Genomic DNA, 27,321 nt, shown 5'->3' with positions numbered 1-27,321 from the left:
ATGTGACTTTACTGGATAGGTGTGATAGAGATTCACTGAAGATTGAGGAGAGATTAAGAGTGATGTTCTTGCCTGAGAATCAGGAATATAAATTTGAACACCTCCTGAGGGTAGGTAGGAAGAACCATGCTGCCTTTAAATTCATGGTTATGAAATTAATTAAGACATAGTTGTAATTAATCTCATTGTTGGCTCATAAACATCAACTATGCCCTGGTCCCAATCCCAGAAGATCTGGTATAATTGTTCTGGGGTGGAGTGTCGGTGTTGATAGGAAGTAAAGACTCCCCCCAAGTGATTGTATTATGCAACCAGGCTACCGTAGTTAATTCACCTGTCTACTAATACAACTATTTCACAATTTCTCTTTCTTTCTGAATGGTCTTCATCTTCTTACCTCATGATCTTTAGGTGTTGACTTTGTTCTTTTTTTTTTTCTCCAGAAAATAAAAACAATTTTTTCTCTTCTGCTAGAGCAGATGAACATCCATCCATGGACCAGAGAGTCCCTAACTCTCTGTGTATAAATACTAGATAAATCCTCTCTTACTAACTCAAGGTCTTCTTTGTTATTTTTTATTTTTCTCCCCTGCATCATCAACTATTTCCTTTCTATTGGATAATTCTTATTAACATAAATACACATTTATTTCCCCACATCCCACGTTCACTTGCTGCTTCATTTATTCGCTCCAAATTAGAGCAAAATTCCTTCAAGGAGTTTGAATGTGCTGGCTCTACATTTTATCTTTCTGTTTTCTCTTTTAACCACTTCATTCAGGTCTTGGTTCCCATCAGTCTTTTAAATCTGCTCTTGTCAAGGTCACCAAGGATCTTCATGTTGCTAAAACTGATAGTATATTCCCAGCACTCACTTTATTGGACATTACAGCAGATATTGACACAGAGCACATGTTCTATTAAGATGTTTCCTTATTTATTTTTCTTGGATACCCTTTCTTTCTTGGTTCTCCTCTAACTTCCCTTGCCATCTTTTCTCCATTTCCTTGAAGAATCCTCCTCATTTTCTCACTTAGTACTTGGATCTCCTCTTTTGTTTGTCTGTAGTCCCACAATGTGGTCAGCCAGTCCCATGGCTTTGAATAGTATTTATATACTCATGACTTCCAAAAAAATTTTTATCTAGCCCCAACTTTCCCCCTTATTTACATAGTCATAGATCTAACTCTTAAGGTGACATCTCCCATTTATATCTAACATGCATCTCACACCTAATTTTTCTAATATCATAGTTTGACTTCCCAACTCTTGCCCCAAAACTCCTCTTTGCTCAGTCTTCCCCGTCTCCATTCGCCCAGAACAATTCTTGGAATGATCCTTGACACTTCTCTTTCTCTCACATTCAACTTTCAATTCATCACCATGTCCTGTTGACATCTTCAAAATATATTCTTATATTCTTTTTTTTTTTTTTTTAAGTTTTCATTACCTGTACAGCTACCATTTGATTTTCCCAAGGCATTCTTAGTTCATGATGGGTTAATAGCATTCCCTTTTCCTCTCAAAGGTGACCTAATTTGGACAATAGTCATCTTAGTTACCACCTTAATCCACATCACTATCATCTCTCTCCCAGACTAGAGCCATTGACTCTCACTAGTCTTTCTGATTTCATTCTTTTGCCCTATAGTCTGTTCTCCACACAGTGGCTGCTATGAGCTTTTTGGAATATAAACCATAGAGTTACCCCTCAAGCTCTCCTGCACCTTCCATCCATAGGGTAGGCCAGATTATACTACAGAAATACATCCCAGTGATTAGACCCTTGCCCCTGCCAAATATTGTCACTCATATACCATGTCCACTGTACGTCTGGCTGGGGACTGGAATGGTGATCTCTTTAACCAATAGTTCCTCAGGGACCCAAGCCAACAGAGACTTTACCTTGTAGTTCAACCACCTGGAACTTGTAGCCACGTTGGTGGCTTAGGCAGGTGAGAAGAGAGGCTCAAAGATCCTGCATGACATTTTTCTGGTCTCAGCTGAAATATAACCTGTTTCTCTCACTCATATTTCATTGGCCACACCTGGTCAAAAGGTCTTGCACAACTGAGAAGAATATTTTCTGTGACCCAAAAAGGAGAGAGAAGCTGAAGATTCATGAATATATTTAATGTTTCACACATCATCTTACTCAGAATAAAATCTAAAGCCTTTGTGATAGCCAAAAGATCTCATTTAGTCTGCTTCCTGGATAACTCTAGTTACATCTTCTGCTACTGTCCTACTTCCTCACTCTATTCCAGCTATTCCTGCCTTCTTGTTATTTTTGAACACTCTGGTCATAGACCTCTTCCTGGAATGATCTCTCAATATGAATAAGACTGGATCCCTCATTTTATGTAGGTCTGTGATTAAATACATCCTATTAAAAATGTCTTCCACTACCACTCTATATAAAAATAGTAACTCTCTGTCCTTTTCAACCTGCTTTATATTTCTTTGTATCCCTTGTTTCTACTTGGATTATTATGTTATTGTATGCCAAATTATTTTCTATTTTTACTAGAACTTACATATCATCGCAGGAAGGATATTACCTGTTTGGTGTTCAGCTATATATGTTCAGTTTTAGAACAGTGTCTGACACACCTTCTAGGTACACAATAAATATCTATTGAATTATTAATGAATAAATGAAGTGATAATTTAAACCCTAGTAGTGGGTGAGCTTATCAAGAGGAGATAGGAAGAAGACTAAAGAAATGACCTCTAAGACTGCCTTCTTTCAAGAGTTTGTTAGAGGAAATGAACCACAAAAAAGATGAGGTAGGGAGAGAATCAGAATGCAGTATTTCACTTTATCTTCAATGAGGTGGCCGAGGGGTTTGGTTGTGGCAGCCTTGCGAATTCACACCAACAGACACAGAGATGCAGATTTTTGTGAAGACCCTGATGGGCAAGACCATCACCCTCTAGTGATGTCAAAGTCAAAATCCAAGACGAGAAAGGCATCCCACCTGACCTGCAGCATCTGATTTGTGCGGGTATCAGCTGGAAGATGGCCACACTCTGTCAGACTACAATATCCAGAAAGAGTCTACCCTGCACTTGGTGTCTCGGCTCTGGGGAGGCATCGTTGAGCCTTCCCTCCATGCACTGGCCCAGAAACACAACCATGACAAGTTTATCTTCTGCCAGTGTTGTGCTCGCCTGCACCCCCACGCTGTCATCTGCCCCAAGAAGTACGGCCATACCAACAATCTGCGCCCCCAAAAGAAGGTTAAATAAGGCTCCTCCACCACCTCTTCTGTAGGGTAGCCTCCTGCCCAAAGCCCCAAGATTCTGTTTTCCCTTCATTGACTGAAAAAAAAAAAAAAAGAATGCAATATGTCAGGAATGTGAAGGTAAGACGGAGGTTTAAAGACTGGGTGCTTGTAAGATTTAAGGATATGAAAAATGTGCAGAAGACATTAGGTTCAGTAAATAATAAAGCTATGTATGTTCTGGTTATCTGTTGCTGCATAATCAGCCACCTCAAACTTAGTGGCAAAAAGATAATTTCAATATGCTCTTGGATTCTTTGGATTAGGAATTTGGACATGGCACAATGGGGCTTATTTGGGTTTTGGGTTGGGAACACTCCATTGACTTCAAGTGACTTAGGGACTGGGGCTAGAATCATCTGGAGGCTTTGTTCTCCTATCTGGTGCCTGGTCTGGCATAGCTTGGAGATGGGACTTGGCTGGGACTATTGACCAGGGCACCTACAGGGTAATCCAGGTTGATGCTGGGGTTGTCTCTGAGAGGAAGTGTCCAGAGTGGGAATATCTGGTAGGTGAGCTTTCCAAGAGAAGCAGATAAAAATTGCATAGTCTTTCTGATCCAGCTTGGGAAATCACACAGTGTCATTGTGTTGTTGCATGGTGTTGGGTACAAGCAATGAACTATGACCAGTGCAGATGAGGTAGGATAATTAGACTCAAAAGTGGGGGGTAGGGTAAGTGATTACATCTCTTTATTGGCAAGTGGCAAGACCACAGTGCAAAAGGGCATGTAGGAAGGGAAATTTCATGACTACCATCTTTGAAAATACAATTTGCCACAACTGACAACTTTTGATAAAACTATTTATATAGATTAACCTAAGTTTGGTGCTAAAAGAAAGAGAAGAGATGGACTGGGTTCACTTACCTGGAATATTTCAAGCATCTTATTTTCTAATAATAATAATAATAATAATAATAATAATAATAATAACCCAAAGAGATTAAGTGACTTCAGCAAGGGCACACAATTTGGAAGAAAACCAGTTGCCGGCAAACACTACTCAGAAGCGCCCTTGCTTTCTGATTTCCCATTCCATTGCAATAGTCTGGAATTCTGTAGGATGGTGTGATCCAGGATGGTCTGATCAGGGTAAATGTGGATTCAGGGCCTTCCATCTCTGCTTCAACCACAGCAGCTCTGAGTTGATCAGTTTTATACTGGGGTCCCATTTGGGATTATATTTTGCTGCTAAAAAAAATTGAAAACAACAAAGTAGATGTTCTCAAAATTCCCTTCATTTCCAAATTTCTATGTTCCTATTTTTCTGTACAGTTCACAAACTGACACCGACAGCAATTCCAAACATTGAGGACAGGCCAGGGGAAGAAGAAAGTGAAAAGTACCAGTTAATGCAGATCTGTACAGACCAAGCACTGAGTTACGGCCTTTACAGATGTGATCCATTTAAATCCTTTCACTCCTGCAAAGTACATGTTATTATCCAAAGGGTTCAAATAATTCAGATCATTTGTCTAGTGTCACTCAATGATTCAAAACTAAATCAGTTCGTCTACAAAGATAGTGTTCTTTTTTTTTTCTCCTTCTTTGTTCACAAAAGACTTCATTATCTGGTGATGCATACTGAGACCATACAGAAATCTGCATGGTCCGCTTCACATGCAGTAGAAGGATCTTAACTTTATAATAAGTGAGTGTCAATGGTTTTATGCAATATAAAACTTTAGATTTATGAACACACCTCAGAATTTAATTTTGTGATTGTGAAATATGACTTTGGCCTTGGCTTCTGTGGGCCAAATACGTATCCAGTGTACTTCTACCGGACATAAAAACAAGTTTTTATTCAGCTAAACTTTATTTTTACAGCTAAACAAGTATTTTATTCATAGCAATCAGTTGCAATACATACATGGTTGGGTTGTGTTTGTGTTGTTTTGATTTTTTTTTCAAAAATGTGCTTTTGAAAGTTTTTGAACTCTATTTTTGTTAGAATATGAATAAATGAAACAAGATGGGATTGGGAGGGAGACAAACCATAAGTGACTCTTAATCTCACAAAACAAACTGAGGGTTGCCGGGGGGAGGGGGTTTGGGAGAAGGGGGTGGGATTATGGACATTGGGGAGGGTATGTGCTTTGGTGAGTGCTGTGAAGTGTGTAAACCTGGTGATTCACAGACCTGTACCCCTGGGGATAAAAATATATGTTTATAAAAAATAAAAAATTAAAAAAAAAAAGAATATGAACTGAAGTAGAGTGGAGGAATAAGTTATTTTAGAGTACTACATTTTCCTCTCAGACTTTCTTCTTTTTTGTACACTGTGTTATTTATGTTTGGATGGAAAATGACTTGAAGTAATTACAGTTTTTTTAATGGTATCAATGTTTATATGCTAAATAATTCTAGAGAGATTAGAATGATAATATCATCCATACTATTCTACCTTATTACTCAGATGATGATGATGATGATTATCTACATTTCATAAAAACTTTTGGATCAAGAAGATAAGTTCTTTCTAAAATATCTAGCTAATGTATTTTTCCTTGATATTTATTAATCACATGTACTTCTCTGTTTAACTCTTTGGATTTTTAAAATAATTTTCAACATAAAATTAGCAGCTTTCATTATTCAATATAAATTGTTACAGTATTTTACTCTTAGAAAAATACATTTGCATTAGTGACTGAAATTATTTTAAGTAAGAAATAAAGTCTCCTTTATTTGTGTTTAATCAATTTGTGTTTAATCAATTCTCTCCTTTTTGGAGAGGAGACTTCCTCCAAGGAGACTTCCTCCAAGTTACATATTCACATAGTAACAGTGGATTGAAATGATTTGTCTTTGGTTTATACTAATATTGTGATTAGAAATGGTAATCTACCCATTACATGATCATTGATCACATACAAGTTCAATGAGGCCAGAAATGGCATTGAAGTAGACTTTTGACTCCTTGGCATTTGCAACGTCATGTCTCAAGCCAAACTAATGGCAGATTTGGGTATAATACAGATTTGGGTAAGGATGATGCTAAACTTTAGTTCATCCCTATTAAATTCTCATCTCCTTGTAAATTCTCATCTCCTTGATGCTAAACTTTAGTCCATCCCTATTAAATTCTCATCTCCTTGATACATTAGGTATCAAACAAACAGCTCAGGAATGAAATGTATCATGAGACCATTTTTTCTTTTAAATAGAATTAATTAATATCCACAAATATCTTACCGATGTGACAAGACATTTGAGTAAGTTTAATTTGAAATTATAATCAAGAAAAGAAACAAGAACAATATTAATTTATTCAAGAATATATTCATATTCAGAATCACACTGTCCATGTAGAGTCATTAGACAGCTATTCAAAAGTTTACATATTACTCAGAGCTCAGAGGAATCATTATTAATTTTCTTTAATTAAACTTCTGACATTTAATGTTGAGAGCTACTATTAGTGAGGTCCAAGATTTGACTGAAATCAATTTGATTACTTAAACTTAGTGAATGCAGTTAAAAAAAATTTTTTTTTGATAACTGTGTATTTGGTTAATCCATGAAATGGTAGCATGTGATCTGACCGAAAGCAAGTTGGCCACACACAAATTAGCCATTATTTGTTGTTGGTCACAACAAATAATTTTGATACTTGTTTTTCAAAATTGGTTATTTTGGTAAAGCATTTTTTAATTTTATAATTAGTTACTACTGCTACACATATTTTTACTATGTAGACTTATATAAATAAAGTTAGTTAAACTGTAAATCCTATCACTTTGGTAGATCTATGTTGTTTTAAAATTTCTAATAGACAATACTTTATTGACATGACTAATGAAATATTAATGTGGCTCATACACATATAAATTTATGACTGTGTACTGAGGCAACAATTATTGATTAGGAGAATGGATGTGGAAGACTAAATGCATTTCAGTTATATAATTAATTTTGCAATTCTTGAGTTTCTAGTCATATGGCAAGTAATGAAATTGGTCATGTTGCTTATCAGAAAATAATGACTTTTCTTCAGTGATATTTACTATGTTATTAGATGTTTGAGTGAAAGCAAAATTTCCTCAATTTACTCCTATCTATCTGGCTTGTATGGTGCTCATGAACCTGAAGAGAATTGATTAAACACTGCTGCAGGGGGATGGGAATATTAGAGGGGTTAGGTGTGGGTTGCTTCAAGTGCCTTCATTGAACTTTTAGATGCCATCACTGCACTAGCAAATCAACTTTACTACGTTGTGGCCAAAAGAAGGTAGATATGGACACATTTAACAGAACCAATTAATATTTATCCTAATTCATGTCTTTATTTTGAGAAGTGAAAAGTGGGTGAAATGGACCATCCTGTGAAGTAGCGAGTTTTCCATTATTGGAATATATCTTAGCAAGACTTGAAGAAGTATTTGTTGACATGAAGGAACTTATGCTTTATCTAGTGATTAAAAATTCCCCAAAGAGATCAGGAGGGAGACAAACCATAAGAGACTCTTAATCTCACAAAATAAACTGAGGGTTGCTGGGAGATGATGGGGTATAGGGATAGGGTGGCTGGGTTATTGGCATTGGGGAGGGTATGTGCTATGGTGAGTGCTGTGAAATGTGTAAGCCTGATGATTCACAGACCTGTATGCCTGGGGCAAATAATATATTTTAATAAAAATAATTTTTTAAAAGTTCCCCAAAGAATATAAGCAGAATAGCAGTTATAAAATGTTAATACATTTTGTGTTTAAAATGTTTCCATGTTCCATTGTTAGGGGAAAAAAGCTAAACATGTTCCTGTATTTCAGGAATGCTCATATTTTTGATATGCTAATATGTTTTGTGAATCTTAAAGAAGGGAATTAATTTTAAGTGTTTTCCAAACCTTTTTTGACTTTGATGCCTTTTATTCCTATCTCATGAGGCTGGCTACTGCCTATCCAATTAAATACATATCAGGAAACACCAGACTGCATGTTACATAAAGCTCCTTACAGATCTAAGATTATTTGAATAGAATAGTTGTTTTTTTTTTTTCCAATGGAACTGTGAATTTGGAGGGAAAATAAAATGAGCATGCTGTCTAAGAACAAATAATGATGGAGAATCTCCTACTTCCTTAGTAGCTCATGTATAATGAGCTTTTTAGAATGAAAAGAATAGACATTCAACGACATGACAAGATCCAAAATAATGCTGCTTTAAACAAGAGGGAAGGCTATTCCATAAAATTCTGAAATGGTATTGGAGATTGACTGCAAGAATTGATTAAGCTTGAGGATACTTTTGCCTTGTTCCAGCCTCCTACCACAACCCCCTTCTTCTCTGTGGTCTAAACTGGCAGAAAAGACGAAGGAGTGGATAAGCCAGTTTGTTTTGTGGGAACAACTTATAAATTGCACATAATACTTTGCCTGGCATCCCTTTGGTTACAACTGAAACTTATGGCCACCTGCAATGGGCTGGACCTGGTTTATTCTGGGGGGTAAGATCCCCAGCTAAGGATTGAGACGTTCTCTTACTATAAAAGTAGGAGAACATGGATATTGGAGAACAACCCGCAGACTCTGCTGAATGAGCCATATTTGTCAGTGCTGTTCCTTCTGATAACATAACATTGATTATTTTTTAAATTAAAAAATTTTTTTCATCTGATACATATATTCTTTAATCTCCATCACCCATCTCACCATCTCCCCATACCCCTCCACTCTGGTTACCATCGGTTTGTTCTTTATAGTTAAGAGTCTCTTTCTTGGTTTCTCTCTCTTTGTCCTTTGCTTTTTATTTTGTTGTTTAAGTTCCACCTATGAGTGAGATCATATGGGATTTGTCTTTCTCTGACTGATTCATTTTACTTAGCATTATACTCTCTAGCTCCATCCGTGTTGTTGCAAATGGCAAGACTTCATTCTTTTTTTATGGCTGAACCATATTCCATTTTATCTGTACACTGCATCTTTTTTATATCCATTCATTTATTGGCGGGCATTTTGGCTGCTTCCATAGTTTAGCTATTATAAATAATGCTGTAATAAAACATAGGGGGGCACGTATCCCTTTGAATTAGTGTTTTGTATTTTTTGGGTAAACACCCAGTAGCGCAATTACTGGATTGTAGGGTAGTTCTATTTTTAATTTTTTGAGGAAACCCTGTACTCTTTCCCACAGTAGCTGCACCAGTTTGTATTCCCTCCAACAGCGCGAAGAGTTCCTTTTCCTCCCCACCCTCGTTGACACTTGTTATTTCTTGCGTTTTTGATTTTAGTCATTCTGACAGGTGTGGGGTGTATCTCATTGTGGTTTCCATTTATATTTCCCTGATGATGAGTGATGCTGAGCATCTTCTCATGTGTCTGTTGGTTGTCTTGATTTCATAATATTTGTAAGGAATCATTCTTTCTAGAAATTAAAACTGTGTTCCTTTATTGATCTTCTGTTATTCCCCTAAGTATACATCTAAAGTCCAAGACAATCTAGCAAAATATGAAATGTTAATAATAGATCTGAGAGAGAGAGAATGTGCAAACACACAAGAGAGGAAATGAATGAATGAAATTATGAATGAATAAGGGGAACACTGGCTAGCCCACGCATAATGCATCTTGATGTGAGTCAGAGCTGAGAGTAACATTTTCCATAAAGGGTGAGATTCCCTGGCCACTGGAAAATTCTATGTTCTGTTTCAGAAGGCCACATGTGCTGTCTGACTTACAGCCATGCAAATATTCACAAATTATTTTCTTTATGATGGTTGTTAACACTTTGTTTTATACATAGCATCGATTCTAAGCTTAGGACTGTTCCCTAATTTTCTTATAAATTTCAAAATTTTTTGTCATCACTATTTTTAAGATTGTATGTTTCTTCTAAGTATTTAATGAATAGTCACTTTGCCTCTTATTTGACATCCATTTCATCACTGAACACACAATTTCAAATTTATAAATATATGCACATTTGTATATATATGCACATTATATATTATACATAAATTAATACGTGGTTATAAGCAACCTTAAAACTATATATACACTAAAATATATAAATAATATACATATAAGCTATATATAAAACTATACATGTTTATAGACAAACTAATATATATATATAAACTCTATATAAACTAATATATATAAACTAATAAGTAGTTATAAGTACCTTCTCTGTATAGAATTATGCCAAATGCTGTGGACCATGTGAAAAAAGCTTAGCACTCAGTTACTGTTAGGTTGTGTGCCACACATACTCTAAAAAGAGAAAACGTAGAAAAAAAATTTCTAAAACAAAATGCAAATTATAGGACTAGTAAGCATGGTATTATCTGCTTGTCTGGACCTAACTAACACTCATCATCAAGAAATGACTTGCTTTTCATAACTGAAAACATAAGTGTTATAATCTTACATCTAGCTGTCATTGCTTCAATTCTGGGTGCTGTATTAAGAAATGGAAAGTGTGTCAGAAAATTGCCCAAAGAAGATAGATCTAAAATAACTCCATATTTCTCTGAACTTTCACCAATTCTCTTACACTCATCATGGATATGCATAATTCCATTTTTATAGATGTGTCTGTCTTATACTACATTAAAAATTAGGACAGAAGTTCTATTTTTTTCCTTTAATTTTCCCTAACAGACAGGAGAGCTGCTGTGTACCAAAGGGCATGTGTGTCAACAATAACCAAATTATATTTAAGATTTTTGCTGTGTGTATTTCAGTGGGTTCTTTCAGATATAATACTTCTCATTTTTTGGAAAATATTCAGACCAGAACTCTCCTTTTGACTTATAGGAAAACATACCCTGAAAAGCATTCAAGTAACTCCAACCTTCTTTTATTTTTTCCATGTTCTTATTCAAGATCCTTGTTGCTTTGCTGCCTTAAATGTGTCTTATATGTGGCCAGTAAGTGTCCACATTCTCTCTGAACTTGTGTCTTTACTCACTCTACACTCAATACTCAAGTGAGACCGCATTTTAACAGGCTTCCTCATTGTCACACCTCCTTGACCTCCTTGTCCTCACCTCTCTTCTCACTCACTTCTCCCTTTAAGTCCATCACGTACCAGATCCATCAGCTCCCTCCGCACAAACTTGTACTGCCTCTTATCTCTCCAACTGCTTCCAATGATGCTTCTGTTGCCTTTCACACAGGTTTGACACTTCAAAATCATTTTCAGTTTCTGTCTCTCTATCATCTTTCTCATGCAACAGTTGCCTGTTTCTTGCAGGCAAGGTCCACAATGTCCTTCTTTTCTGTTGGGATCTTCTCTTCCATTCCAGCCTGGTTCAAGCCTTCATGATTTATTTTTTATTTTTATTTTATTTATATTTATATTTATATTTATTTATTTATTCAATTTTTAAATATTTTATTTATTTATTTGTCAGAGAGAGAGAGAATAAGAGAGTGAGCACAATCAGGGAGAACAGCAGGCAGAGGAAGAAGCAGGCTCCCTACCGAGGAAGGAACCTGATGTGGGACTTGATCCCAGCACTTTGGGATGATGACTTGAGCCAAAGGTAGATACCTTCATGATTTAATTGATGCTATGTCCTATGCTCTTGCATTTTCCAATAAACCATGATGCCTTTCAAGCCAAAATCACTTACTCTTTGAACATGCCTCTCACTGTTACCTCTAAGTACCTTTACACATTGTTTTCTATGGAAAATAGAATGTTTTCTTTCATGTATCTGATTATTGAAATATTACCCATCCATTCATAAGACTTATGGTCATTTAACTGAAGCCAATTTTTTCCCCCCAAAGATGGTATAGATTAGTTCATATAAACAGTTTTGCTTTTCTTTTTTTTTTTTTTATCAGTTTTGCTTTTCTGTAATGAATTTATTTTCTGCTGTTCTGAAGCTGTGATCCTTTAAGATACATGCTATTACAAACAATTTAAACTTTTTTATATTGACAACATAGTCTCAAAACTTAGCACAACAACCTGTAATTTCTCTTAGGGCACTAGTCATGTCTTATTCATATCTGTATTCCCCAGAGCACCTTTTACAATTTCCGCCAAATAGAAATGCATTCAAGACTTGATAAATGAATGACTGAATGAATTTAAGTAAGACTTGTTACTATCAGTATTTTTGGACCCTAAGCACAAACAATGGCTGGAGCCTTCACTGTTACTTTGAGAATAAATTTGTCTTTCATTTTCTGAGGTGTGTTTTATTTCAGATTTCTGAGAGGATAAAATGTAATGCATTTTTAAGAAACAAAATAGCTATGTCTATTGTTTTTTCTAGAGGAGATGAAATGGGTCACTATGTTTTTTACTTCCTAAGTGTATGGAGCACCCTACACAAAATGCAAGCATGAAGAGACCGAGGTTACTTTCATAGTTTATATTCATTACCTATTATACCATGAAAAACTAACACAAAATTAGCAGCTTCAAACAACACACATTTGGGGGCACCCGGGTGGCTCAGTGGGTTAAGCCACTGCCTTCGGCTCAGGTCATGATCTCAGGGTCCTGGGATCGAGTCCCGCATTGGGCTCTCTGCTTAGCAGGGAGCCTGCTTCCCTCTCACTCTCTCTGCCTACCTCTCTGCCTACTTGTGATCTCTGTCAAATAAATAAATAAAATCTTAAAACAAAACAAAACAAAAAAAACAGCAACAACACACATTTATTATCTTGTGCTTTTTGTAAGTCAGGAGTCCAGACATGGTATAACTGGGCTCTGTGCTTCAGGGTCTCACTAGGCTGCAGTCCAGACATTGGCTGGGGCTCAGTCTCATCAGAGGCTCAACTGGGTAAGAACTTAACTTCCTAGCTCACTCGGGTTACTCACAATTCATTTCCTTGCAGCCTAGGGCTAAGGCTACCATCTGCTGCTAGAGACTACTAGCAGTTCTTGCAGCATGAGCTTCTCCTTTTTATGGCAGCTTGCTTCTTTCACAGCTGGCAAGAGAGACTGTGCAGCCACTTTGCTAACAGGACAGTCTTATATAACACAGTCATGAAGTGACCTCCCATTACTTCTGCCATCTTCTTCTGGTTATAAGCAAATCACAGGTCTCACCCACATTCAAAGGGAGAGGAATCTATTAGGAACCAATAGTTGGCTATCTTTGGGGCCAACTTCAAGTTTTTCACCACAATAACGGCTTTGGCATGTGGCTCCTGTTTGTTCATGCATAAGTCCTGCTTTGAGTTCTGTTGCCAGTTTATTCTAAAAACTCCCCTACCTCATTTTAAAAAATTTTATGTGTGGGGGCGCCTGGGTGGCTCAGTGGGTTAAAACCTCTGCCTTCAGCTCAGGTCATGATCCCAGGGTCCTGGGATCGAGCCCTGCATCGGGCTCTCTGCTCAGTGGGGAGCCTGCTTCCTCCTCTCTCTCTGCCTGCCTCTCTGCCTACTTGTGATCTCTCTCCATCAAAAAAAAAAAAGTGTGGATTTACACCAAAAGGATATAAAAATTGAAGGACCCAATTGATTTGGAGGAGAGAGGAAGACGATCTTTATTTGCTGCTAGCTTAAGAACTGGAGCTAGTGTAGAGTTCATACTAAGATTCCTGAAAATGGTATGTCAATATAGAATGCTGTGAGCAGGACAGAACCTGTGAGGTTTTCTGATACAACTACTCACTTTACTGACTTGCAAGCAGAAGTACTCAGAGGTTGAGTGGTTTATCTAGGATTGAAGCTGAAAATGTGACCTACTTAGGGACTCTGAGCTCTTAGATAGCAAAGTTAATGAGCACCTGCACTGAAATTAATTCAGTTAAATATAGTTTATGAAGATTGGCTTTGACCCAAAGAAACGGATTTTGGAACATTTTTCATAAACATTTTTTAAAAATGGTGTAATAAAGTAAAAATTATACACATACTATGCTTATTTTGGTACACAAAGAATAAAATTAAAAGACTCTTTGACACCAATTTTAAATAATATTTTATTCATATGCTGTTAGCTTATTTATAGAGCAAAAAAATAACTACCATGTTATTTCCTAAAATTAGGTATAATGCTATAGAGAAATATATAGAATGAATGGTCAAAATTATCAATCACAAACCCATGAAATACCTGGATCTGAATCTTGATTATACTACTGGTTCTTCTTCTGATCTTGGGTAGGCTCTACTCCTTAGAGAATGTGTTTGTGATTCCCACGATGTGAATCACCAGCTCATTTACTTTATTACATATACATACAGCTTAGGATATACTACGTCCTAGACATTATGTTGGCCCTAGGAATACAAAGGTCAAGACTCAGACCTTTTGAGTATTTCATAGTCTAGTGGGGAAGAAGGAAGCATAAACAAAATTATTATACAGTATGCTCAGAGTGTGGTATTATGAACTAAACCTGTTGCAAAACCGTAGACAAATCTTCTGTGTCTGAAGAATTAGAGACCTTTAGAGAAGTGACATTTAACATCGGGAAGGTGTGTGGTGAACAAGTATTTTGTCCTCCATACTGGTTTCTTAGTTTTGTATCCGCTTTACTTTAACTGCATTTTGCCTCTTTACAGTTGCATATTTATCCTGATTTAGAATATGTAGGTGGCACTAAAGTTGTAATAGATTAGAGTTGGAGGGCAGGGAGGAAAGCACCATTTCATTACCCTTACATCTTGATATTGCTTCCAACTTAATACTATCACCTCACAGCAAATGTGTATATACACGAATGTGCCTAATGAAGAGATGGTTTATTTTAGATCTATGGTGTTCAAGTTATGAGATTTAGAGGTGAGAGAACCATTTCTTGATATCTTGAATTCATGTTCTTCTCATCATCAGTGAAGAAAGAGATGCACATTTTTACGCATGGCAGAGTCACAGACTAAATTAATGCAAATGACTCCCTAAGAATGAATGAGAAATTAGATTTCTAAAATATACTCAAAAGGGAGGTTATTCATAAAGATCTATAAAATTTCTTGTATTTGTGACTTTATAACTGATTTCAAGTATAAAATTTTAGCTAATTTTTAAAATTAATTCATTTAATCACTTATAACTGTGATTATCTGTAAAATGGGGCTAACAATTCTGATTTACCTGTAGGTGGACTATGAAACTCAAAGAAGATCATGGCTGGAAAAATTCCCTATAGATTAAAAGCTCATTCAAAATTTAGAAATATGAATTCAGAATTTTCATTTCTTAAGTTTTAAGAACAAGTTTTGAAGCATGGCAGAAAATGAGTTAATTAAAAGAAAATTTCTCCAAATTTAAATCCCATAAAGTCAGTTATACATTGTTATAATTAACATTCTCTTGGAGAGGTGCTGGTGGAATTTTAAGGATGGAGGATAAATATGTTCTTATTAGAGTTCTTACTTGCAAATTTATGTTAATATGAGTCACAGTCCAAATGACACACAGTTTCCTAGAACAGCTCTGAAATAACACTTGTTTCTAAGGGTCTCTCTTTTCCTGTCTCTACTCCCTCCCTCCCTGTCTTCCTTTTTCCTTTTTCTTCTTCCCTTTCTTTCTTGGAATCCACTTTATTAAGAGGTAACCCTCAGTAGGCTATCTCAACGTAAAATCTCCAATTTCAGTTCTGAAGTGGTACTCTTATTTAACTGCAGATGTATTTTGATTTTCTTTTTATTTCATAACTACATCCTAAATTGGATATTAAAAAGGACCAGTAAAAACAGATTCCACCTAATAAAAATTTGAGAATCTTTAAGCCTTTCACTTATACTAGAAATACTTAATCATTAATATGACTATGTCAACATTTTACCCTTTAGTTAAAGAAAGTGAGGTAAGAGATATGTTCATCTGACATATAGCAATTAGTTCAAATAGCAATGAGATGTTTTAGTGAGCACATTTAATTGTTTGATGTCTGATGTGTGTGTGTGTGTGTGTGTGTGTGTGTGTGTGTAAAGCTCTATCAAATAGGTAGTAATTCTTGAGGGAAAAAGGGAACTAACTAATCATTGAATGAATGCCTAATGTGTGCAGGCAATAAGAAAAGCTGTCTCTACCACCAACAAATTAGCAAGGATACAGACATCTTCCCAAGGTTTAGTATCTAGATATACCCAGTGATTGCATAATATCTCTAAACAAAGAACAAGAGTTTCCATATATGCATACATTCCCATATATATATATATATATATATATATATATATATATATATACTCCCTCATAGAATGTTAATGTTAGATTTACAAGTCACGTAGTCTCAGTCCTTCATGTTGTGTGTGAGATCCAGAGAGGCCAATGAGTTTCTATTCTTGCTAGGGAAAAAACATAGGATTAAAATCCATCTCCTTTCCCAAGTAGAATTCTTTTCACTGTATTTTCATATTCATTTATTCACAGGGTCACCAAATAATCAGTGAATAGCTTATTTAGTGGGACAGAAAAGGTGGTATAATAAAGCTTGATATTTCTTCTTCCTTGTCTTCCTCCTTCCAACTTCTCTTCATTTCTTTGTATTATTCTAACTGACATTATTCTGGGTATTGGGAGTTCCTAAGACTCACAGTTAGGTAGAGTTCAAGAAAGCCAAGTAGGTAGGTAGGTAGGTAGGTAGGTAGAATATTACTATTCTTACATTACTTATATTAGTGCTTATTTATATTAGTGCTTATTAGAGTTTAGTTAAAATCAATGAGGGAATAAATGTGGATGTTATAGGCAACAAAAGCTTGTTTCCCATATTATTTTGATATATCGAAACAGATGTGAGAACACAATATGGTATTATTTGTTGTGGTCTAGTTATTTCTACTATCCATCCCCATGCAACTGTTTTATAAATTTTTCATATTAAAGTAAATGACACAGATGCTTTTGATTTCATTACTGATCCACAGAGTAATGTTGACCTTGACACTATGAACGATGTTAGCAACTACTGTAGTAGGAGAAACTAATACAAATGCACTTTTCTTTAAAAATTCAACAAGGATCAATAAGAATTGTTTTCAAAGTAGGGTAGAGTGGCTCTTTTCAAGATCAACTAAACTTTTAACAAAACTTGGAGACCCCATTAAATTTTACCATTATCCCGCAAATTTGTCCATGGATTTTTGAAAAGAAAAATGCACAATGATTTTGAATATTAGAACTTCTGGGGAGAAAGTTTTTTTATCCCAGATGTTGCTGCATTTATGAAATTTAATAAAAGGTTTCATGGAAATGTGCAGTGAAAAATGCCTTCCGGGACATTTGTCAGATTCTCTGTATCGATTCATGAAATGGAAACCAGAAGCTGTTCTGAGCTTTCATCATTACGTAATAGACAGTGAACATATGTTTTTGACAAGTGAATAGTTAGCAAATTAGGCATCTGGATGGAGTGGAATTTTGGGTTCTAAATTGCATAATTCGCCCCTGAACATCTGCCAGAGGAAAAAGAGCAAAGAAAACATAGAATCTGAGGAAAGATATAAGCTGGTAGACAGGGAATGATAATGCAGTATCTAGCAAGTTTTTGAGTTCAGATCCCTAGTATGTTTTCCACAGCTATGCTATTTCTGTAATTATCCAAAGGGATCTGGATTTGCAGAAGAGGTGTTCTAAGGGTATGGAATTATGAGAAGAAATCTGATTATTTCTACATTTTGTTGTTGGAAGAATTTAACAAGTGTTAGAAATCCAGTGTGTACTCTGGACTCCATGGTACTGTATGGGTTAATATCAATTAAAAATTTATTCTTTGAAGTAATATGCTCAGGTAATCACAATTTTTCTAGTTCATTTAAAAGTTTTAGTTTTGGAGGAAAAAAGCAATGTTAGATTTAAGAACATTTAACTGTAAATGTATCAATACTCTCCTCCCCATTTCTCTCTTTCATTCAAAACTATGATTTCTTAGCGATCTCTGCAAAACTACTCCTTGCTGCTGCTTTATTTATTACTAGAATAAGTAAATATAAACATCCACCATCGATCAGATATGCTGAACACCTTCACAACACAATATGTTAGAGAATGTAATTGGTGATTATTGCTGGATGAGGACTAGGTTAGAAAAAGGTGATTGGGTTTAGAGGTAGTGTACCACAGTGGAAGAAGCAAAGGTTTGAATCTCATCCCAGCCTTCTTACAAAACATGTAAATTTAAACAAGTTACAATCTCTTTCTTAGTATGTCCTTTCATTGGTTAAAGTGAGTATGATATCATTTATTATTGGAGTTAAATGAGATACTGCTTATGGAGCATTTTGATAAAGCAAAAGTCAGCACTTGGCAACATTATGGATTCTTTCCCACTCAATTTTTCTTGCTATATAGCTATGTTGAATAGCATCTTTGGATAGTAGGGCTAGAAAACAACTTATTGATCCCTTAGTTCAAAGACGACCATGGGCTCCTTGGAGTCTTATGGTTTGGAAGTATCTCACAGGCACCATAGCAAAGGGGAATGATACACCAAGGGAACAGGGCCCTGGAATCCCATTCCAACCTGTATCAGGTGGTGCTCTATTTGACCTATTTTTTTTTTTTTTTACATATATCTATAACTAGGTATACAATAGCATTTAAAGAAAAAACCTCACTATTTGGGGTGCCTGGGTGGCTCAGTGGGTTAAGCCGCTGCCTTTGGCTCAGGTCAAGGTCTCAGGGTCCTGGGATGGAGCCCCGCAATCGGCTCTCTGCTCAGCGGGGAGCCTGCTTCCCTCTCTCTCTCTGCCTGCCTCTCTGCCTACTTGTGATCTCTGTCTGTCAAATAAATAAAATAAAATCTTTTTTAAAAAAAACCCTCACTATTTAATATAAGTGTGAAATCCAGTACAGTTTAGTCCACCTCATCCCAATTTTACTGATGAGAAGGACCAGGGATGTTACATTACTTATCCAAGTCGGACAACTCTGTTGGCACATGACCTATTAAATGTAAGAAAAGAACATGAGCACTGAAATGTACAATTTTTATGTACTTGGAATGGGCTTAGGCAGATTCTGTTTGGTAAAGAAAAAGAGAGATGTGACAATACAGAACAGAGAGAATGAGTTGAAGATTTAATGACAGGTAAAAAGGATAGAGAAAGTTGGTGCTTCAGAAAAAATGATCAGAGTCAGTTGGCTGAAAGTCCCGGTGGATAAAGATGTGGATTCCACCTTTGTGGTGAGGATGGCAGGCATCCTGCTGCTGACTCAGAAGGAGGAATGGTGTAGTTGATGTTGGGCACTCGGGAGAGCCTGTTTTGGCTACTGAGCAGTCTTGGGTGTTGCTGAAGAATGATGGAATCAAGAAGTGAAGGTAACTGAATAGCAGAGGCTCCCCAGAGCCGTCATTGTGATTTAAAGTTTCCGAGAATGAAGTTTAGAGCACTGGGAGGAAAAAATGCCTAGAGGAAGATAGAGGTTGGTTCAGTAGACCACAGAATTGTGTCAATATGTCATTTAGAGGTAGCTGATGTATGTTTATTTTAGCCATTTTTATATATCACTGTTATTGCTTTCTGCTAAAATTCACTCATTGTGGCCTTTTTATGGCTGCTCTGGGCTGCACTAATCTGCATCAGAACTGGAAAGAGCCAAGGAATCAGTCTTTAAAGACCCAGGTCATACCTACTTGCTGCTTACCACACAATAAAGCCATCTTTAAAGCACTAACTTTAAGATGACCTTTTGAGTAGGAAAACAAAAAAAAAAAACAACAAAAAAAAAACTCTGTCTTGGGGGGAAAAATGGTGTCTAGGAATTGACTGTGTATGTTTAAAATCTCTAGTATATCAAAACCATATCATATAGATTCATCATACAGTCTCCATCTCTAGGGCATTTTTTTTGGCACTTTGGGTTCTTAACGGTGTTATCCTAATGATTATCCTAATAGGAATTATTTTTACTATGATAATAATTACTATTTTCACTTGGTCACTGATTTGGTCCTGTCACACGCAGGTAGGGCAGGAAGATAGGTTTACTGCTATTTACAGACTAGAAACTTAAGCCTCAGAAGTTAATTACTTGTCAAGGTCCCAAGTCTTCTTCTGTGCAAGGTCAGGTTTGAGAATCTTGTCTTCTTAATGCAAGCCCACTTTTTGTTCACTTTATCAGGCTGTCTTCAGGTAATACATACTGTAGCAGGGGCACATGATGCTGCTTCTTGCCATTTGGATCCCTGTGTTTCCGTAGTCTCTTCACATAGATCGTGAGCTACTGGAAATGGCAACAAAATCTTTTTCTTTCTTTTGGTCTCCCAGACCTTGTAGACAGTAAATACTTATTATTTGCTCATACTTTTTCAAAGCTATACATAATATATATCATAATAATAGCTAATTTGGTGCCAGACTGCATACAAAAAAAAAAAAAGAAAAGGTGATATGTCTGTTCTCAAGTGCTCGGCCACATGGGAGAAGACAATAAGTATGTCTGTTTACTGTCATTCAAGTCTCAGGTTAAATGCTTTCTCAGTGAAGAAGTCTCTGGTCTTCTAAGGATACTTTGCTCTTCCATATGCTAATGTATTTTACCAATTCCTGAGAATAACCTTTTCCAACTGCTTAATAGGGTCTCGAGACCTCGCCATCTTGCTTTATTTTCATTATAACATTTATTCTTATATAATTATTTATTCAGGTGTTTTATTTATTGTATGGCTCATTTTACTGAAATAAAAGCTTCATGAGAGTAGGGAAAATGTTGCTCACTACTGTATGTCTTGATCTTAGACAAGCAGTTGCTTAATTAATATTTAGTGCTTGAAGAGTAATTTTAGCAAGCCTCATAGCTTTAAATACCACCTGAATAGTGATGAATTCCAAATTCTAAGTAAAATTTATTTATTTATTTTTATTTTTTAAGTATGCCTCATGCCCCACATGGAGCCCAACGCAGGGCTTGAACTCACAACCCTGAGATCAATGCCTGAATTGAAATCAAGAGTCAGCGGCTTAACTGACTGAGCCCTGGTGCCCCTAAGTAAAATTTAAATCTCCACTCCCTACTTCTGCACTGAGCCCCAAATGAATATATCCAATTGCCTACTTCTTATCCTCTCTTGAGTATCTAATGGCATCAGAAACTTAACACTTGCAAAATGAAACAGCATTTCCTCCTCCGCTCAACCTGTTTCCTCTACAATTTTCCCAACTTAACTCATATCTTCATTATCTAGCTACTTGTATGAGTCAAATCTCATAGATCTAATCCAATGCCTGTTCTATCAGATCTGCCTAGAAAAAAAAAAAATCAGGCCTTTTCTACTTCTCTACTATTTCTGCCACTACCACTCTACTCTAGGACACTATCATCTCCCACAACAATTACTTACTGCAAAAGTCTTATGTATTATTTTTCTTATTGTTCTAACATTTGTGACTTGCAAGAACACAAATTGATATTCTTATAATTCTGGAGGTCAGAAGTCTAAAATGGGTCTTGCTGGGCTAAAGCCAGGAAGCCTTGTTCCTTCAAGGAAGATCTAGAGGAAAGTCCATTTCCTAGCTTCTGGAAGCCATCCACATTCCTTGGCTGGTCGTCCCATTCTGTATCTTTAAAGCCCAGCTGTATAGCATCTTCCAGTCTCCTTTCCTGTATTTCCATGATCATATTGCCTTTTCTGATGCTGACTCCTTATCTCCCTCTTCACAGGACCCTTGTGATTACATCAAGTCAACCTAGATAATCCAGGATAATAGTTCCATCTCAAAGTCCCCATTGCCATGTAAGGTATCATACTGACAGGTCCTGCAGATTAGGATGGGGACATCTTTGTGGAGAAGAGGAATTCCTCTGCTGTTTATCACAGTTATCAACGATAGTTAATGAGTAAAAACTCAATTTTATCAGTTGGGTATTTAATTGGGTGTTTAAAACATTATGATTTAGTCAACTGATGGGATGCTATACAATCATGAAGTTTTAAAAGAAGGTTACATAGCAATATGTGTTGTTTGATGCTATTTTTGTAAAACATTTTTTTCTGTATATTTTTAAGGGAAAATTAGGGAAGGAGATTTGGCAAACAAGTTAGGAGACTATTTTTGGTTTTTATTCATCTGAATTTTCTGAACTGTCTTCAGTACATATCTATGAAAAAGAAAGACAAAATAGCCATTGCACTAACAAAGGAAGAAAAAGATGAGAGATGAGGCTCTTTCAGAGTCTAATCCTCTAGTTCAATCCATACTTGATCATTAGATTTATTTAGCTACTATAGAACTTTATTAATAGTTTCTGTTGTATGCTTATAATAAAGTAAAATCTTAGCTTGATATTCAAGGTCCACTATGAACTGATCTCTGTCTTTCTAGCTTTTTTGCCCATTCATTTCCTCTTTTCCATCATGCCATATACTTGTCCACTTGAAAGTTTTTCTTTCCTATCTCTACTTACTGAATTCTACCTATTCATGAAGGGCCAGATTAAGTATTATTTTTTACAGTGTGATCTGATACTTCGCTAAAAATGACCTTTCTCATCTGAACTCTCATAATATTCTGCAGTATTATTATGACATTTATTATATACTATATTTTATTGCAGTTATTTTTGTACATGGTTTATGTCCCCAACTGGTTTTTAATATGCCTCATGTCATGGTTCATGTCCTTTACATATTCTTATTTCCCACAGGCCTTGAATACCATCATGCCCGGTACATAAACACTTCCTAATTGAATGAGCAATACAAATTTGCTTTATTCTTTTGGTTTGGGTTTCTTAATATTCTCTTCATTCACTAGCCACATGATTATTTCCACTTGATGGGTGTTTTAAATCCCCTCTCTTACCAACTGCTACCAATTTAATCTTTGGCAAGTCACTTAACATCTCTAAGCTTTATGTTTTTCAGTGGTAGGGATTTTCAGAATGAAACATGGTAATATATGTATAGTGGCACATTTTAAGCAATCAATACATGTTAGACAAATTATAATGATTTCCATTATGTGCTATTTATAGTAATTGTATGGTAATCTGTTGACATCACTACTTAGAAATCTCCCTTTGAGAAAAAATATTTATTTTTACTTCTGTAGCATTGATATAGTTTTCTTTTACATTTAGTCTTTTGAATACATGATCTAGTTATGGTTACTCTAGCTGATATAAAAAATTAACTATCAAATATCAATAGATTAATACAATAAAAGTTTATCCACTGCCTTTCCTCCTGGAAAGGAATAGTGGCAGGAATAGTGGTAGGTTGGTCTTAATTCCCACCCAGTCTTTCAGAAACCCAGGTTGAGTTAACTGCCTTCTGCATTACCTGGTTTACAAGGTCACCTCAGACAGATACTTCTCTCTGGCTGATGATGGAAGAGAGTAAAATCATTGAGGATTGTACAGGAGCTTGTAATGCCCCGGCCTGGAAGTAGCAAACTTCACTTCTGCCCTGATTCCACTAACTACAACCTATCCTGCCAAGACACAAGGGAAGTTGGGAAATGTAGTGTCTAGTCAGGCAGCAACTTTCAACTTTCCAGCAACAACACTTGGGATGAGGAAGGGAATACAAGGGAGATAATTAGCTATTTCTGTCATATTATTTAAACTATATTAATATTTAGATGTTATTAGAAGTCACCTTAAAATAATAGTAATCCATATTATGTGAGACAATAATTCTAATCTGTTCTTGATTGCAAGCCCTGCCTCCCTAATCATATAATTTTATCCGAGGCTACATTTAATCTTAAATATACTTAACTGGAAATACCTACATTTTAAAAACACAGGAGTCATGACCTAAAGTTATATGTCTTAAAAAAGAGAAAATCAAAATAATGGTGATGGCTCTTTTAAAGAGCCATCTTAGGAAGTTAGGTTTAAGTTTGATACACTGAAAATCAGAGGCAGAGTTCTTAAAATGTTGGGCAGGGCTCATTTTAAGGAAAAATATTAAATGTTCATTTATCAATATTTGTAAAAACTTGAAAAGATAGAAGAACAGGAATAGGAATTCTATATGTATTTTTTAAAAAGATTTTATTTATTTATTTGACAGAGAGAGAGAGAGAGAGACCACAAGTAGGCAGAGAGGCAGGCAGAGAGAGAGGTAGGGAAGCAGGCTCCCTGCCAAGCAGAGAGCTCGATGCAGGGCTCGATCCCAGGACCCTGAGATCATGACCTGAGCCAAAGGCAGAGGCTTTTACCCACTGAGCCACCCAGGCACCCCTATCTATGTATTTTTTATAGAAGGGAAATCTTTGATCAGATGGCAAAGAAGATTGAAGAAATGAAGCTCACAGGAGGACCCTAACATTCCCTATGACTCCCTTGCAGATGTGGGGAGGGTTGGCCCGTTATATGTACAGAGAACACTGTGGGAATGGAAAATTGTATGGAAATTACCACCTGGAAATATTGGAACTTGTCAAACTTAAGTCACCTGTGCTTAGAGGTATTGCAATTTTCCTTTCTGTGGCAGGGTGGCTGTGAAGGCTTAGTAGAGCGTGGTACTTTGTGTTGATGACAGATGAAGTAGGTTCACACACTTATCCTCAATAGACTTTCCTCATTCAACCATAGGTAAAAGTTAGGTTTCCCTCAGTGTAAAAAACTAAGATGGAGAAATAGAAGAAAATCCAGGAATACGATCAGTAGAAATTTTGTAAGAGTAATTTTTTTTTAATTAAAAAATATTCTTATCCTAATTCTTGCTTGTTTCATAGGTTAGAGAATAATGTGTGCATGTCAGTGCATGTGCTACTTAAAAACAAAAAAACAAAAAGCTTAATTTTATTATGACAAATGCTCTGAGTCCCAATCAACAATACTTGAAGTGCATCTGAAAGAAAAATCTTCACATGAATATAGCTCTTTGAACAAAGAAAAAAATACCAAGAATAGTAACCACTGTTTATGCTTACTATGTGTAAGACAGTTTGATAAATACTTTTATTATCCCAACTGATCTTGTAAATATTATTTTAATGCCATTTTCAAGATAAGGAGGTTACTACCATTATCAGCATTTTAAATACGAGGAAACTGGAGCTCACAGTGGTAAATAACTTGTCCAATATTAGCTAACATGTATGTAACAGGAAGCCTAACTTGGGAGTTGTTCACCAAACTCTGCTCTCTGCCTTTCTATAGGTGTGGTCTTGTGCACACATGCTTTCAGACTCGAGGGTCTGTGATTCATCAATCTCCTGTAACCACCATTTCCAGATGTCTTTATCAGACTCTACATCTTGATATCATAGTTCATTCATTTATGCCATCATTCAGTATACATTTCCTAATTGCCTATTGTGCTGCAGTCATGCCGTGGGGATGTGAGGCTACCATGAAAAATGCTGATTCACTGATTCCAATCTCTCCCTCCTGGAACCCATCTAGCATTAGTCCTTCCAGATCAACAGTCTTTCAATGTTGCTTTTATTCTGGAAATTCAAGCTTTCCTGGTTAAACTTAGTAGGTTTTTAAAGTATTGATCCAATCTTAATTAGGCACTAAATGACATGTCCTTTCCTCTCTCTTCTATACATATACTCTTCTTCATACATTGCTCTACTCTTCAGCTTAACCAGATCCTAATCATCTTTTAAGGTTTTCCCATGAGGTTGCTATTCCCCATGAAATAGGCAATGCACACATATATAATTATACACTATCTTCTGACTGATGTATATTTATACAAAAAATATTAAATAGAATAAAAACCATACATGTTCCCTGAAAAAATGTAACACAACATGGGAGAGAAACCAGATGTCTTCTTCACCCTCTCCATCCTTCAAACCTAGGGAACCAGTGTTAATAGTTTGTTATTCTCTTCTTTCTTCTTCTCCATGTGTTTTGATTAGAGGGACTATATCTTAAGGAATCTTGTTTTAACACTGTAGTACATCATAGCAAACAATTTAATCTATTAATTTGTTAATTCCCCCAAGATGAAACCATCAGCAATTTAGGGTAAAATCCCATCCCCGCTTTTGAGTCTGTAAGTAGATTATTGTCCTATTAAAAACACATTAATGAGTTCTGCTTATTAATATTTCTGTACTTTTAAGAGGTAAAGTTAAGTAAGTTGCTATTTCCACATTCTAGTGAATATGGTTTCTTATTTCTGAAGGTATGAATTCATTCTGGAAATTTAAGAAAGTTTTGCCAAGGATCTTGACGGACATATCCTGAACAAAAGAATTACTTAACATGGTCATGAAGTTGCCATAATAATCTCTATCACAATGTTAAATATTAAACAGTGTTTAACACTTGAGCAATAAACTTTAAAAAACTATTGGCAAAAATTAAAATGCACTGTAAAGCATTTAAAAAAATATTCTAAATCTTGCAATATGCAGTCTTAATATTCACTGAAATTTGAGCTTCTGAATTAAAATTAGATGTTTCAGGGCACTTGGGTGGCTCAGTGGGTTAAGCCTCTGCCTTTGGCTCAGCTGATGGTCTCAGGGTCCTGGGATGGCGCCCTGCATTGGGCTCTCTGCTCAGCAGAGCCTGTTTACCATCCCCCCCACCCTGTGTCTGCCTATATGCCTACTTGTGATCTCTGTCTGTCAAATAAATAAATAAAATCTTAAAAAATAAATAAAATTAGATGTGTCCATATAAAATCATGAATCAGGTAAGGGATAGAATCTTTTCTAGCACTGGTATTGTACTATAGGTCTCTGTTACTATAAGGTAATAACCATTAGAAATGCCAACTGCTGGTGTGTTTTGACAAATGACTATTTAGTGGCTAAATACTGTGGTCAAATCTTATATGTTAGAAAGAATTTTTGCCTTTATTCTATCCATTTTACTTCTTGGGACACTATTTTAAATTAAGGTATTGAATCATCTTTAAAATAAAATTATTTTCGGAGTAGTCAAGATGGCGGAGAAGTAGCAGGCTGAGACTACTTCAGCTAGCCGGAGATCAGCTAGATAGCTTATCTAAAGATTGCAAACACCTGAAAATCCATCGGCAGATGGAAGAAAAGAAGAACAGCAATTCTGGAAACAGAAAAACAACCACTTTCTGAGGTTTAATATATATATTTGTTCTTTTTTATATTTTTATTTATTTGTTTTCTTTTTTTTTAAAATTCTTTTCTTTTATTTTTTTTCTTTTTTCTTTTTCTTTCTTCCATTTTGAACCTCTTTTTATCCCCTTTCTCCCCCCTCACGATTTGGGAT

At 35.9% G+C, this 27,321-nt stretch overlaps 1 protein-coding gene and 1 pseudogene across 2 annotated transcripts in view; both read left to right on the top strand.

Moving 5' to 3' along the window:
* The window catches only part of TAFA2 (TAFA chemokine like family member 2), a 482,836-nt gene that overhangs the window by 356,492 nt on the left and 99,023 nt on the right, over nt 1–27,321 (top strand). The window lies entirely within an intron of this gene.
* On the top strand, nt 2,893–3,252 carry LOC132020798 (ubiquitin-ribosomal protein eL40 fusion protein-like; annotated as a pseudogene).

The sequence above is a fragment of the Mustela nigripes genome, chromosome 6, assembly GCF_022355385.1.
Source record: "Mustela nigripes isolate SB6536 chromosome 6, MUSNIG.SB6536, whole genome shotgun sequence".
NCBI classification, from domain to species: domain Eukaryota; kingdom Metazoa; phylum Chordata; class Mammalia; order Carnivora; family Mustelidae; genus Mustela; species Mustela nigripes.
Note: the sequence above shows the minus strand (reverse complement) of the source record. Positions and strands in the feature narration are given on the sequence as shown.